Consider the following 15182-nt stretch of genomic DNA (forward strand, 5'->3'; position numbering starts at 1 on the left):
TTAATGAGGTACTCTGCTTGACGTGGAGAGGGAGTCTATTCCACAAGGGTGGGGAGGAGTCTCTGGGTGACAAATCATTCCCACCAACAAGTCCTATTGATGTCACTAACCAGGTTGAGGTCACCAGTGTGGGTTACTCAAGTAGAGGTTGACTTGCGAATATGCAGCAGACCCATCAAGGCGGGGTCTGAGATTGCTATGTATGCCAAACAGAAGTCACCTCTGAGGAGTATGTAGGAGAGTGAGTAGCGGGACAGGGCCTTTAGCCTATCTGTGTAGGGTAGATATTTGAGGCCCCGGATTCTCCTGATGAGGAGCCTCTGTGGTCTCTCCAACTGCTGCAAGTGCTATGTGAGGTACATGCCAAAAAAGGGCATTATACTCAATAATGGGTCTTATAAGGGAGAAATACAGGAATGTTATGACCACCTTGTCCCTGGATGAGATACCCTTACTAATGAGGTGGGCCATGTAGAAAGCGTTCTGTACAACAGAGGTAATATGGTGGTCAAAAGTTAGTTTGCTATCAACTTAGGTGCCCAAGTGTCTCATGACTGATTGCATGCTTCATACCTTATTATCAATGTGATAATTTGTGGGGATATCACTCTCCCCAAAGGTAATGATAATGCATTTTTTGGCATTCAGTTTGAGGCCATGTTTCTGGCACCAGTCATTTGTTTGGGTGAGACCCTCTTGGTGGATACCCACTTCACTAGGGGAACTGATGACAGCACCCAGCTTGCAGTCATCTGCAAAACTGATCAGCCATAGTCCATTGTTCTTGGCCTTCACCTCAAAAAAGTATATCCCAAACAGCAGAGGCCCCAAGACCAATCCCTCGGTACACTGCTCGTTACAGGCCTACTGCCTGAGATGGCTTCCCCTGTTTTGACTAGGTGGGCTGTATCAGTGAGCCAGTTTGCTACCCATCTGGTAACATATGGATTGATGCTTATTGAGAGAGTTTATCTATTATACCTGTGTGGGAATAGTATCCAAAGCTTTGGCCAGATCAAGGTAGGCAGTGTGCACCATCTTCCCCTCGTCCATGGCCTTGGTGACTGTCTCAAAGAAGTTGACCAAATTTAATAGGCATGACATCCACTTGATGAAAACAAACTGTGTGGGACTGAGTGTTTGGAGGCTGCCAATGTCCTTGTTAATGAGGTCTATGAGAATCTGCTCCATGGCCTTGCAGATCAGGCTATTTAGGCTGATGGGTCTATAATTTCCTGGATCAGTGAATGCTCCACCTTTGTGCAAATGGATGACAGTGCCTGTCAACCACTCGGCTGGGATGAAGCCAGTACTCAGGCTTTGGTTGAATAGGGTGCCTAATGGTGCTGCAAGTTCCTGCCTGAGTACATGTAGGATGCAGCCTGGGATGTTATCAGGTCCCATGAAGGCTGCATTTTTTGTCTTTGAGAGGCCAGTGATGACTTGCTCCCTAGAGATAAGGGGAGGGGGCAGGTACTGGGGATGCCCTATTTTACTGATGGGGGGAAGAGGGTTGAGGTTTTCACAGAACCTGTCTGCCAGCAGGTTTGCTATATCTACATCGTTTGTGTATGTGGTGTCTTTGACCACCAGTTCTCAGCAGATCTGGATGCATCCCTTGAGATTGACATATGTGAAGAAGGACTTATGATTGCCTTTTAGTAGATGTGGCCAGTTTGGACTCGAAGTTTGCTTTGGAGGATTTTGCTAGTGCTCCTATTTGCATTTTCAGGCTTCCATTTAGGCACCTGCTCCTTCTTGGTCCTGGACAGCAATTTTTTCCTTTTATTATAGAGTTTATTTATTGTAGATGTCCACCAAACAAGGTTTACTGTTCCTTGAGTAGGAGGATTTCATCCTGTCAGGTATTCCTGATTCTATGCAGCTAAATAAAAGCTCTTATAGTGCTTTGGTGTAGGTTTGGACATATGTGCCATTTCCTATGGAGGGGGAGGGGGCATGAAGCTGTTTATACCTTCCCTCAGGAGGTTGTAATCAGCTTTGGAGGAGTTTTTTGTTTGACCCTAGCTGGGGTGGGGGTGGGGGGGGGGGTGATGATTTTGAAAGTAACCACTTTGTGGTCAGATCTTACCAGGGAGGATGACACTGTAGGGATGCTGCAGTGGTTACTCATGTTGGTTAATACCAAGTCCAAGATATTTTCATCTCTTGTGGGGGTGTCAACCAACTGGCCCAAGGCATTTGCACTGATGAAATCAAGAAATCTCTGGGCATTTGTGTTTTGGCATAAGTATTTCTTCCAATCTATGTCTGGATAGTTAAAGTCACCCAGGATCAGAGTAAAATGTTGAATCTTGATAGATTTGAAGAGGTCCAGATAGGTGGAGTGGGCATCTTGAGGGATTTTATTTCTTTAATAACACAGGAGAACATTTTGGCTTTTGACCACATTTGTTTGAGTGTGGATACAAATAAGTTGTCAGAACAGTCATCTGCTAGATATTAAGGCTGAAAAGGGAAGCTAAATTTACTTGTATCAGAGTCCCTGTGAATGTAGATAGTTGGATTTTGTGTGTGTGTGTGTGTGTGTGTGTGTGTGTGTGTGTGTGTGTGTGTGTGTGTGTGTGTGTGTGTGGTTAGAGGCTCTTTTTGTACTGGGGGCACCAACGATTTTGAATATGTCCTGGCTACAGGAATGCGCTATTGATTTCTCAACATCCACAATCCATTTGGATGTATGAGGTAATTCAAACAGTTCATCAACTTTCTCTGTGTTGTGTCACAAAAACTTGTGATTCTGCCGACCCCCATAGGGTTGTGATCTATCCATTTTTTTCCAGACTGTCCAGAAATCAAATCAATTCTTGGTAGTCCAGAAAAGACTGTACAAACTCCGGTATTATGTTTCAAAAAAGGAAACAGACTATCGGAATTTGTTAAATCAGCTGATTTACTATGCTTTTTTACAGAAAAGCATAGTAAATCGTCTGAAAGCAGGCATCAGGAATGGAAAAAGAGAGCATTCCCATCAGCCGATGTCATACTGACATCACAAAATGGGCGGAACATTGGTGGGGAGGGTGGGACTGGGCAGGGTTATGGGTGATGCGAGGGGTGTGGCCTTAGTCTGGTTTTAGCCACAACAAAAGGTGGCAACTCATTCTGATGATTTTAAAAACTGAGTTATTTATTTATTTATTATTTAACATTTGTTGACGGGGAAAGTCTGACTAGGTTCCACAGATCCTGTTTTCAGCGGAGGCCCGGGGAGAAACGCTCCAGAAGCATGTCTTTAGAATGTGGGAGGAAACTGGAGTACCCGGAGGAAACCCACACGAACACAGGGAGAACATGCAAACTCCACACAGAAGGCACCCCAGCCAGGAATCGAATCGGAGAACCTCTTGCTGTGAGGCGACAGCATTAACCGCTGCACCACTGCGCCGCCGCCGTTAGTGACAAGTTGGGTGGTTTGGGTATGTGTACATTATTATGTCTATGTTATTACATCTGAAACTCATTGATTAGGGCATACTCTTAGCTTGAACATCTCACTGGCTATTAAGACATCTGCCCTGTTTTTTTAAAGTCAGCATATTGCCTAAGCTGCCTCTCATTCTAGCCCCCCCCCCCCCAAGATATTGAGCTGCTCAAGTGTTGCAATGTTTATGCAGTTATTCCTTGTTTGCTTTCTTCTGCACTCTGCAAGCTTCTTATGGGGCACAGTGCAGATATTCCAGATACTCTGCTCTCTGGCTATAGCATGTCAGTTTCCACTGCTTGTGACTGGCTTGCCTCAAGTCTTGTATAACTATATTGCTTAATGTGTAGGAAACATGGTTTGATTCATTTGCATGCCTTATATCATAATCATAATTATGATAGAATAATTTATCAAAATTATCAAATAATTTTTATCATAATTACTTGTATTATTTCTGGAGCTTTTCTCCTCATGTCTCCACTGAAAATGGGCCCCTGGTTCAGCTGGACTAACCCGTTTAACAAATGTCAATAAATAAATAAATTATATGTTCATAGATAAGTGCCCTTGCAGGCCATTAAGCCTAGCAAATTTCCTTCAAAGGTGAGAATTAAGCCCTGTACCTTGCATCTGTGAGGTAAATGCCTTAACCATTATGCCAACCCCCAACCCCTTAGTGACTATGGTATGACATCTGTCAGTCAACTGCCAATATTTATCAAGGCATTCAGTAGAGACACTTCAGAGTATGCTATAACTGTAGTATTAGCATGACATCCAACTTTCCATTTGCCAACTGTTTATAAGCTTGGTATAATAGTCTCACAAAACTACCTATCTTTAGACCCCTCCATTGCCAGCTTGGCTGTTCTCTTTGTTTATTTTACCTAAATGAATTTTGGAGAAGAGAAAAACAATGGCTGGTTATAAAAAAGGTACATGTGTTTGTGGGAATTGTAGTGCCTGAGCTTTTATTAATTGTAACAATATTTTTATAGACTCTGAGACAAGTACAGTGTATTTTTATTGTATCATTTTTGCCCCCATGCCTACCAATCATCAAGCCTCTAAATGGCTGTCATCTTTCATGGTAAAGTTACCTGCACTGGTTAAAACACCAGATAAGCGTAATTCTAAACCAGGCCATTTAGTGAATGTATATTTCAAGGATGACAAATGTTACCAAGTGGTGTTTGGAGGGATTTCACAAAGAAGTTTGCAGATGGAAAATTAAACCCAATAGAACAAGAAGATGCAATGGAAGATAATCTATTGACAAAACCATGGCTTCTTAGGGATTGAGTTAACTAAAGTATCCCTCCATAAAGCTGGAACAAGAAAAAAGTGTACTGGGTCGCTAGTATATAATAAAGTCAGGTCCCAAGACATCTAGGTAGGCCATTGCCATTCTGGATGGGCAGGGGTCCAACTTGTATGTTGTAAAGTGCAAGTTTCAAATCACAGTCAGGAAATCATTGTAATCTGGAATGTGAAACACTAACCAAGAGCATTGAATAACTAAACTTAGCCTGATCCAGAAAAATGTCCTTGGACTTTGGAAGGGGGAACTTTGATTTTATCATGGCTACATTCTTAGGGTTAAAGCAAGCAGTCATCTCCTAATTACATAATGAAAGTGCCTTATCAATGGCAAGACAGGGTAGACTGCAGACACTATCAGTTAAATACTACTCAGAAGTGCCTCTGTTATATGGCTTGATAAATATAGAGAAGCACCCATAGAGAAGCAAAACATTCCTGTGCTTAACCAAGACAGCTGCTTTCCAAAAGTTCTTGCAGCCTTTTACAGTATATTCTAACAAAACTAGGTAGCATTTTGTGATGTCCTGGTCTATGTTATCTACAAGAATGTAGTTCCATTAAATGTTGTAAGTTGTGCTGTATCACAAAACATATCAGAATTGCTTTTGGTGTCCTGTATCATAGAAACCATCAGCAATGTTCCCTTATAATTTGTTTGTAAAAAAATAATTGAACTGTTTATTGTGGACTGTCTTCAACCACAGTCTGGATGTCATCATCAAACTGTTTTACAAACAGCCATCATTTTATTTTTAATTTTATTATGAGGACCTCTATGAATAGACAAAAAAAAACAAAACAAAAAACAAAAACAAAAACAAACAAAACAAAACTATCAGTTAAATCCTTTAATTTTATTGCATCCTCCCATCTACTTGAAATAGTGTTAACTCTTCTTTTTTAAAATAAAAACATTCATTTTAGACAAATATTTAATGGACAACCCTGCTAACAAACAGCAATTCTCCATTAAATTAATTGAAAAAAAAAATATAGGCCTAAATTGGCAGTCTGGATTAGTCCCCCAATATGACATGTCTCTATACCTTTGCATGAAGCTTTATATACATTTGTTGTTTAACAATAACAAAAACATATTGACTATTCTGGGTCTAGAATGACCCAATAACTTTCACAGAGACTTGGTTGGCAACAGAAGGGCATCTGGGACCATCAATAAATACTACATACTCGATATTTACAAATCCTATCAAGCTAATACACTACATATTTACCAATAAACTAAACACAATCTTACAGTCTTATAGTTCACATTAACACTGATAAGAGCCTATACTGTCTAGTATACTTTTAGTAACCTCTCTCCAAAAATGTCAATGAATTCCAAATGCAAACATTTAAATGCAATCAATCATTTTTGGGGAAATATTATTTTTTCCAACAAGCATAAGTAAGATGAAGCAATACCAGGCTATAAGTCTGTAAACCCCCTTAAAGGTATGTCCTTGGAACAAGCAGTATGTGAAAATGATGTTGATGTCTTAGCACTTTGCACACTTATGTGTTAATGGTGTTTATAAACACTGTGAAAGTAAGAAAAGTTATTTTAGGAATATGTCTTTTAATGAGAGACAGGCCGTGTTGAATTAATGAGAGATGACAGTATAGTAATTCATCCTGCAGATAAGGGGGGACCCATAGTGTTAATGGATTCTGACTGGTACAAAGATTGGTTGAAAGAAATGTTAAACAATGTTAAGTTTTATAGAAAGGTTAGAATGTTTGACATATTAACGATGGTTGATGCACTGAAAACTGAGGTAAGGAATATGTTAAGAAATAAAATGTTGGATCATGGGTTACTTGACTATTTTTATATGGAACATCTTAAAATAGCAGTTATACAGGGTCTCCCAAAAGTGCACAAGAATCCTACTAGTCCACAGATGAGAACAATAGTGACAGGATAAAAGTGGTGTACCGAAGCAATTTCCATTTTTGTGGAGAAAATTTTAAGACCATTTATTAATTGTAACACTCATATCTTGCAGGACTCTAGACAATTCTTATGTGATTTATATGATTTTACTAAGGCTGTTTTTAAAAAAGGTGAATGGTATTTGGTTACAATCGATGTACAGTCCTTATTCACTGTAATACCAAATACTATAGGTACAGAGTATGTCTATGCCTGTGCCTGTTTCCTGAATAAACTGTTGCTGGTTTTATGATAGCCTGGTGTTGCATCACCTTACTTCTGCTTGTTGGATTTATTTTATGATTCGAGAAGCATTCATTCAGCACACTCTGGTATTATTGGTTTCTGCAAATCTTATTTATTTATTTCTTTATTTATTCATTGACATTTGTTGACCAAGAAAGTCTGACTGGGACAGAAGCCCATTTTCAGCATAGTACATGGGAGAGAAGCTCCATAAACACATTATGATTGCAGAGTATTTTACAAGAATTTACAGAAATTACAGTACAATACAGCACAATATAGCAAAATGAGAAACACTAATAAATTGTGGGAAGTTACAATATCAGAGACAAAAAGAATAATTTAAAAGATATCTCTCTCTCTCTGTATGTATGTATATATATATATATATATATATATATATATATATATATATATATATATAGATATATATATATATATATATATATATAGATATATATATTTACACACACACAGACACACACACACACACACACACACACACACACACACACACACACACACACACACACGCACGCACACAAGTACACTCTTTTTTTTTGTAAATATTGAAATAGTTTAAAGTTAAGAAAGGAAAAAATCACTAGAGGGGTAGTGTAAGGTTGAAAGAATTAATAAAGGGAAAGAATAATCACTAGTGGGGTAGTTTTAAAGGGGTGAGAGATTAGAATTATAGTTAAAGTTAGTGAGATTTATAGTAAGAACATAGTTGTTTAAAATAACTTATAGATCAAAAAGATCAAAAAGACTTTCCTACTGATTTTGATGGTAAAGATTTGGGTAAGCTAGAGGAAGGCTGAAGGAGAGTAGGATGTTTATCCATTTGGATAGCTGCAGGGGCATATTTTAGTATTTAATAGGTAGTCCTTTAGGGCGAGTTTAAATTTGTTGAGGTAGCTAATAGTGTTCATGCTGGTTAGAAGTGAGTCCCATAATTTAGTGCATGAGTAAAGGCAGTGTCCAGCTCTTTTGTTTGGTACATAAACAGTTATGGGTTGTTTATTTTCAGAGCGAAGAGTTCTGGTGGGGCTATAGGGTATTAAAATGCTCTTAAGGGCAAGGCAGTTGCTTGGATTGTAGACAATTTTATGTACTACAGACAGTTGAATGAGGTTAAGGTGATGTGGAAATTACAGCCAGTTTAATTCTTTTAAGGCTTGGCAGTGATGTAAGCAGTATGAGCTGCCTGTGGCAAATTTGGGAATTTTATTGTAGCAGGACCAGAACTTATTTTGTATTTTGCAGTAAAAATGGGGATAAACTATAATAGGGAGGGAAGCAAGTAAGTGTTGGCAAGAGCTTTTGTGGTGGTGCTGTCCGTGAAATCTTTATGCCTGTATAGAGCTCCTAATTTGTAGTGGGCTTTTTAATGGCATTATCAATATGGTTTTCAAATGTCAGTTTATTGTCAGTGGTAATGCCTAATAGTTTAGCATGGGATACAATTTAAATTTCTGTGTTGCTTTGGGAGAAAATTTGAAAGTGAGAGTCAGGTGAGACAGGTTTTGCTACGAAGAGTAGAAGCTTTGTTTCTTTTTGGCATTAAGGAGTAGTTCTGATTCAGTTAACCAGGCTTTAATTGAGGTAAAGGTATCTTGGGTTATTTGTTGGAGGTGTTGTTGGTTATTTGAGGAGGAGATGATGGTAGTATTATCTGCATATTGGATAACAGAGCTTAGAGGAGAAGCAGTGTGAGGGTTGTTGGTAAATATGTTAGAGTAAAGGTCCAAGTATGGACCCTTGTGGTACTCCAGTTTGGTTGGTTTGGTATTCTAATAGGGTATTTTTCTATTGTATGCATTGTTGCCCATTAGTGAGGTAGTTATTAAACCATTGGTTAGTGGGTGGGGTGCAGCCGATATTAAAAATGTGTTGTAGAAGTTTTTTGTGTGATACTGTATCGAAAGCCTTTGACGGGTCTAGTAGTAGTACCGAAGTAATATTACCTGAGCCGATGGATCTCTGTACAGTATCCATGAAGGAGATAAGTGCAGTGCTTGTGCTGTGTGAGGGGCGAAATCCATGTTGGGTGGGGGTGAGTAGGTTGTTCTGTGTGAGATGGTGAAGTAATTGTTTATGGATGCACTTTTCCAGGAGTTTTGATAGTGGGGAGAGGATAGAGACTGGGCAATAGTTACAGGGTTCATAAGAGTTACTTCCTTTGTGAAGTGAGGTGATGTTGGATTTTTTCCAGAGGTTGGGGACATAGGATTCTGTAACTTAGCAGTAGATCAGAATGCTAACGGGGTATGCTAGGCCTCGGCAGTGAGTTTTAAGTATTCTGGTGAGATGTCATCAGAGGAGAGAGAATGTGGTTTTAATTTTCTGAGGAGTCTCTGAATTTCTGTGGTTGGTATTGGTTGTAGAGAGAAGAGGCTAGATGGTGTAATGTTGCTTTGGTGAAGGGGAGAAGAATTGTCTATGGGGGAGAGGATCTTTCTAAGTGATGACTGCTTTTGTGGGGTAGAGGAGCAGGGGGGAAATAATTTGATAGAGTGAGGGTAGAGGGAGAGGAGTCTGTTATTAACTTGTGTATGCTATTTATAAAATGTGAGCTGAGCATAGAGGCTATTTGTGATGGTGTTTTTCTGGGCATGGTGCTGGGTTTTGTTTGTTGCTATGGGTAAGGAGATTAGTGATACTTTTCCAGAATTGTTCTGGGTTGTTTCTATGGTTACTCAGTTGGTTAGAGAAATAGTTTCTCTTGTCAATACATACTAGCTTTTTAGCTTTGTATCATAACTGTTTGTATCTAAGTAGGTTACATTCATTTTTGTTTTTATGCCATTCTTTCCAGGTCTTGTCCCTATTTTGTAGGAGTTATTTAGTGGCCTTTGTTAGCCAGGGACCGTGGTTTGATTTTACTCTTTTAGTATGAGGAGGGAATAGGTTGTTGAGTGTGTCTAGGAATATCTTATTAAAATAGTATAAGGCATCATCCAGAGTTTTTAGTGGGTGCCAATCTGAGGGTTTCAGAATGTTGATAAATTCTTGTTGATGAAAATGTTTTAGGTTTCTGGTGGCTTTATAGTTATGAAATTTAGATATATGTGGAGTGGATCTATAAGTGAAAACAAGTAAGTGGTCACTGAGCATTTTTGGTAGGTTCTTTGGATATGAGTATTTAAGTGGATCTGAAACTAAGATCCAGTTGATGGTGGCTTCTGGTGTATTGCTGTTGAGCATTCTGGTAGGGTTGGTGATGAGTTGGGTGAACTTGTAGAGGTTTATGCTGTTTGTTGGGGAGTCAGTTATTAAATTTTTCCAATTGATGTTTGCATCTCCCATGATAATAGTTTAATTGCAGATATTTTTTGACATCTAGGCAAGGATGTCATCAAGGGTTTGGAGATTTTATCCTGGTGGGACATACAGAATAACTATGCATAGCTGTTTAGATTTGTAAATATGTAGGGTTCCTATTAGGATTTCAGCATTTGACAATGATGGGAGTATTTTCTGGTAGGTTAGTATTCTGAGACAGTCAACATCGATTAGATATACCCCACCTCCTTTTTTGTTGGTTCTATCTTTCCATAGTATGTTATAACCTGGGGTGTTATTTCAATATCTTGGATTTGGGGTTCTAGCCAGTTTTCAGTGACTGTTAGGATGTCAGGGGTGTTTTGTGTTAGCCAAGGATGGAAGTCTGTAATGTTACAGACACTATGAATGTTTAAGGTTGCTAAGAGTAGAGCTTTAGAAAATGGAGTTTGGTTGAGTGTAGTTATGCCTGAGCATCCTGGGTTGGGGTGGATCTCACCACATAGGGATATTCTGTTTTGGTTCTTAAGGGAGTACTTTGGAAGAATGTTTTTTTTTTTTTGTTGTTATAGGTTGCTAGATAGTGGTAGATGTTTTTATTTATGGTGATACAGGGCAATACTTTTAGTTTTGATAAATGAATGAAATGGTATTTGAGTAGGCTGGGTGATATATTATGAAAGCTGTGTAATGGTTTGTCACTGCATGGGGAGAAGCTGTAAAAGTACTAACTGTGGGGTGAAGTGTAGATTTGGGGAGGTAATAAGAATTAGTAGGCTAAGGGTAAGAGTTAGAAACAGATTGGGGAGAGTGGAGTTTGCAGGGCATACCATACTAGTAAAATGGATTTAGAAAGGTTTTGGAGTGTGGAAGGTAATGTTATGGGTGGAGATTGGCGAAGAGAGGGGAGGAAGCTATGGAGGATGGGGTGGGTGTAGTCAGAAGTGGATTGTGTGAGCGGGTGAAAGTTGATTGGAGGGGTGGAGTTACCTCTAAATATAAATCTGGAGGGTGAAGGGGTGCATGGGAAGGGGGGTAGGGTAGGGAAGCTGAGTGAGCCTGAAGGGCGAACATAGCGGGCGGAGCCATCCCAACAGCTGCTAAGAAAAAAATTGTCAGTAAGACTTGGAACTAAGACTGTGGAACGGTAAGTCAGTGAGAGCTATGACTGCTAGTTTTGGGGGATGCTTTTGTTATTACAGTAGCAGTATGCTATGCTTTGTAAGCAGCACTTTCAGCTGGGAGATACTGAGTCAGTTAGAATCTCCATGGGGAAAACAGCTTGACTGAACCTTGTTAGTACACGGAATAGCCTCAAAGCGTGGTGTTTTACTGCCACTTTATATAGTCCTATTGTCTTACCAATTCTTAACCTCCTATTTAAGCCCTGTATTTGAGCCTATTTCTGCTTGTTTGAACCGAGATGAACTGAGGTGGTTTACCAGACACAACTCTGAGATGAGATACAAGTTGACTAGAGGCTTCTGAACTTCCCAAAAACAATAAGGTGCCTTTTTTTTGCTTCATTATAATATTTACTGCACTTTTCATTGTATCCTGCTTATTTAATACTGCATTTTAATACTGTAAACTGCACTGTTTGTACTACATTTATCTGCCTTACTGTGCCTGTTAAATTGTATTTTGTTGCTGTTTTCACTGTTGCAAAGTAATTGCTGCTACTTGTCACTGTTTGCAAAGCATTTGTTTGTTCTGTTTTCCTGCCAAGCAGTGTTTTAAATAACTGATTTGTTTGATGCTGAAAGCATTCTTTAGTGTCTCCTTGTTTTTTTCTGCTGTTTAAAACATTGTTTAGTGTCTCACTGCTGTTTTTCTGCTGTTTAAAACATTTGTTAGTGTTTCCTGCCTAAATTAGTGAAGTTAGTAGCGAAAGCATAGTCCAGATATAGGTTTGTTGCATCTGGGTTTGTTTGTAGTGGCTGCTGTATCATGAACACATTTCTCAAGCCATCTTTGATTGGAAGGGGCCCTTCTGCCCCCTTCTGAGAGAAGTGTGCTGAGTGGAACCTGTCTGGTGGAGGGTGATCGGTCTAAAGGTTGGAGTAAGCACTCTCATTGTTCCTTTGTGTCTTTTGTGTTTTTTTTTTAAGTTTTTAGCTTCTGGTTATTAAGCCCTGCATTTGAGTGCATTTCTGCTTCTTTGCACATCATGCAGCACTGCACACTGCAGTGCAGTTTTGCACCATAGCAGAGCAGCACATTTCGACAGTTTTTCTCTTAGATACAGCTGTAGTACATTACTGTAGTCCTCATCTTTAGTACATCTCCGGTCTAAGAAGTATTGTTAGTGAGCTGTGACCTATTAAACCACCAGCCAAAAACCCCATCAGAAATACCCATCTACAGAACACCTCCTAGATCAGTCTTGAATATACCCACTTTGTGATAACAATTCTTCAAACCTAGCATTATGGACAGTTGCATTACCCTTGTTTCTTTTGCCAGCCTTGTTGACTTGGGTCCACTGAGGCAGTGTAGCAACTGCCTCATGTACACTGCCAACCCTCTACTAATAACTCCCTCTAGTACAGAATGCAAGAGATGTATCTATACCAAGAATCTAGAATGCCTGTCTCGCACTCAAAATAATAACACTGAAGAGGTTGTCAACTCACTCAGCACTACTTATGCACATAGTACCACTACTCATACACATAGTACACATCCAACACATACATAAACATACCTGGAGGCTCTCTCAAAAACTTACCGAAACACCAGAGACCTCCAAAACAAACGGCTGCTACAACTACACAGTTCCTACAGCACCAAAGACACACAGCACTTACCAAGACCTTTAGGTGTAACACTCAAAGGCCAAATTTTCTTGTCATTGGAGACTCCATAGTGAGACTCACAAATGTCCCACTCACCAGGTAAGATAAGGAGAAAGTTATGGTCAGCTGCCTGTCCGATGCTAGGATTCATCAGATAATGCATGCATTCATGTCTCTCAGCAACAAGTACTATTATGACTCTTTCATGGCTCATGTTTGAGTGAATGGCCTGAGAAGAACCTCAGTGGACTATATGAAGAGAGACATGATTGAACTCTCTGAGTATGTGTCCAAGGCAGGTATGTCCCTAGCCTTGAGCAGCATAGCACCCTCACCTAGAATGATGCCACAGTATAAACAAAAAAATGATAGATTTGAAAAACTGGCTGACAAAGGCTCTTACCTCTCCCATAGTTCCTTTTTTAGGCAAGGTCTCAAAAACAAAATTGCCAATGTGAAAATTGCCAACAATAACAAAATAATGGTTATGCTGCTAAACGCTAGGAGCTTAAACTAAAAACTGCACACCCTGGAAGCTCTTTTATCACTGGAGGATGTAGATGTCTGTGCAGTCACAGAAACCTGGCTCAAAGTCTCAGACAGTACCCTGGCCTTGCAAGGCTACAATGCCTTCCATATCTTCAGACTGCAAAACGAACTTGTGAGAACCAAAGGAGGCAGTGTTTCTATTTATATTACAGATAAATTCACCTCCCAATTAGTTAGACTGGATAACTCCATGGAGTTACTTCATGTTCAGATTACTGTGGGTAAGACTCCAATTCAAGTCATATCTGGTTATAGATCCCCCTCCATGGATCATGTTGCACATGAGACCTACTTGACCAAACTGGAGTCAATCCAAATATTGATAAACACTCTAATGGTCATGGGGGATTTCAATTATCTCACCATTAACTGAGAAACCTACTCTAGCCCTAACTTACTAGCGCAAAAGTTCCTTGACCTTGTTAACGCAAATGCCCTGGAACAAATTGTTCAAATGCCAATAAGAGGAACAAACATACTAGATCTGGTCCTCATTAACATGACAAACAGTGCACCACTGCAATTGTCAGACACACATTACTTAAATTTGACCACAAATCAGTCACCTTTGAACTGGCAATAACACCAGAACTCACAAAGGGCAAAGTCAGACTAAAACACTTCACCAAAGCAAATTATACCCTCCTAGGGGAAGGTATAAATGCATTCCAAGCCCCATTCCCAGCTGGAAGTGGTAACTGCACCAAAGCTTACACTAAAGCCCTGTACAATCACTTGTATAAGTGTATAGATTCTGTGGTTCCAGACAGAATCAAAGCTAGAGCCCCAAGTTAAAAAAAAAAACACCCTGGTGGACATCCAACATCAACAAACTTTACAGCAAATGCAGAAAGTTGCTGTCTAAGAAAACTAAGGTGAGACCCCAACAATGGAAAAGCACCGTCCTTAGCCTTAACAGGCAAATAAGATAATGTGTCAAATCCTGTAAGGGTAACTTTGAGGAAAACTTAGCAATCACAGCCAAGGATAATCATAAGAACTTTTACAGCTATGTACATAGCTTAAAAGGTAGGACCCAAGCATGTGCCGAGCTAGTGACTAATGGTATTACACACACTGATCCCTCAGAGATAGCAAACCTGATAGCGGACAGATTTGGCAAAAATTTTACATCCTTATCCCCTCCAAACTTATCAGAAATCTTTCCCCCAACTTCCCCCCACCCTACATATCTGAAGAGCAGGTCATAAAGCCTTTTCTAAGACAAAAGACACAGGCTCTATGGGACCAGATGGTATCCCAGGCTGTCTTCTAAACAAACTAAAACATTAGCATCACCATTAAATACCCTATTTAATATCAGCCTCACCACTGGCTTTGTTCTTGAGAAATGGAGAACAGCAACAGTTATTCCCCCATCCACAAAGGTGGCTTAGCAACAAACCCAGGGAATTATAGACCCATAAGACTGAGGGTTCCTATTACGTGATCGAATGTTTAGGTTAGCGAATACCTAAATGTCAATCTGGTAATAGTGATAGCAAAAAACCACGAACGGCCGATTTAACGCAGGGAAAGAATTACCTTGGCCGTTATGTGGATTTTGCCCCTTTCCCCACTGTAGAGCGATCTCGGA

Source organism: Protopterus annectens, chromosome 3.part1 (genome assembly GCF_019279795.1).
Source record: "Protopterus annectens isolate FY-2018-M chromosome 3.part1, PAN1.0, whole genome shotgun sequence".
Taxonomy (NCBI): Eukaryota; Metazoa; Chordata; order Ceratodontiformes; family Protopteridae; genus Protopterus; species Protopterus annectens.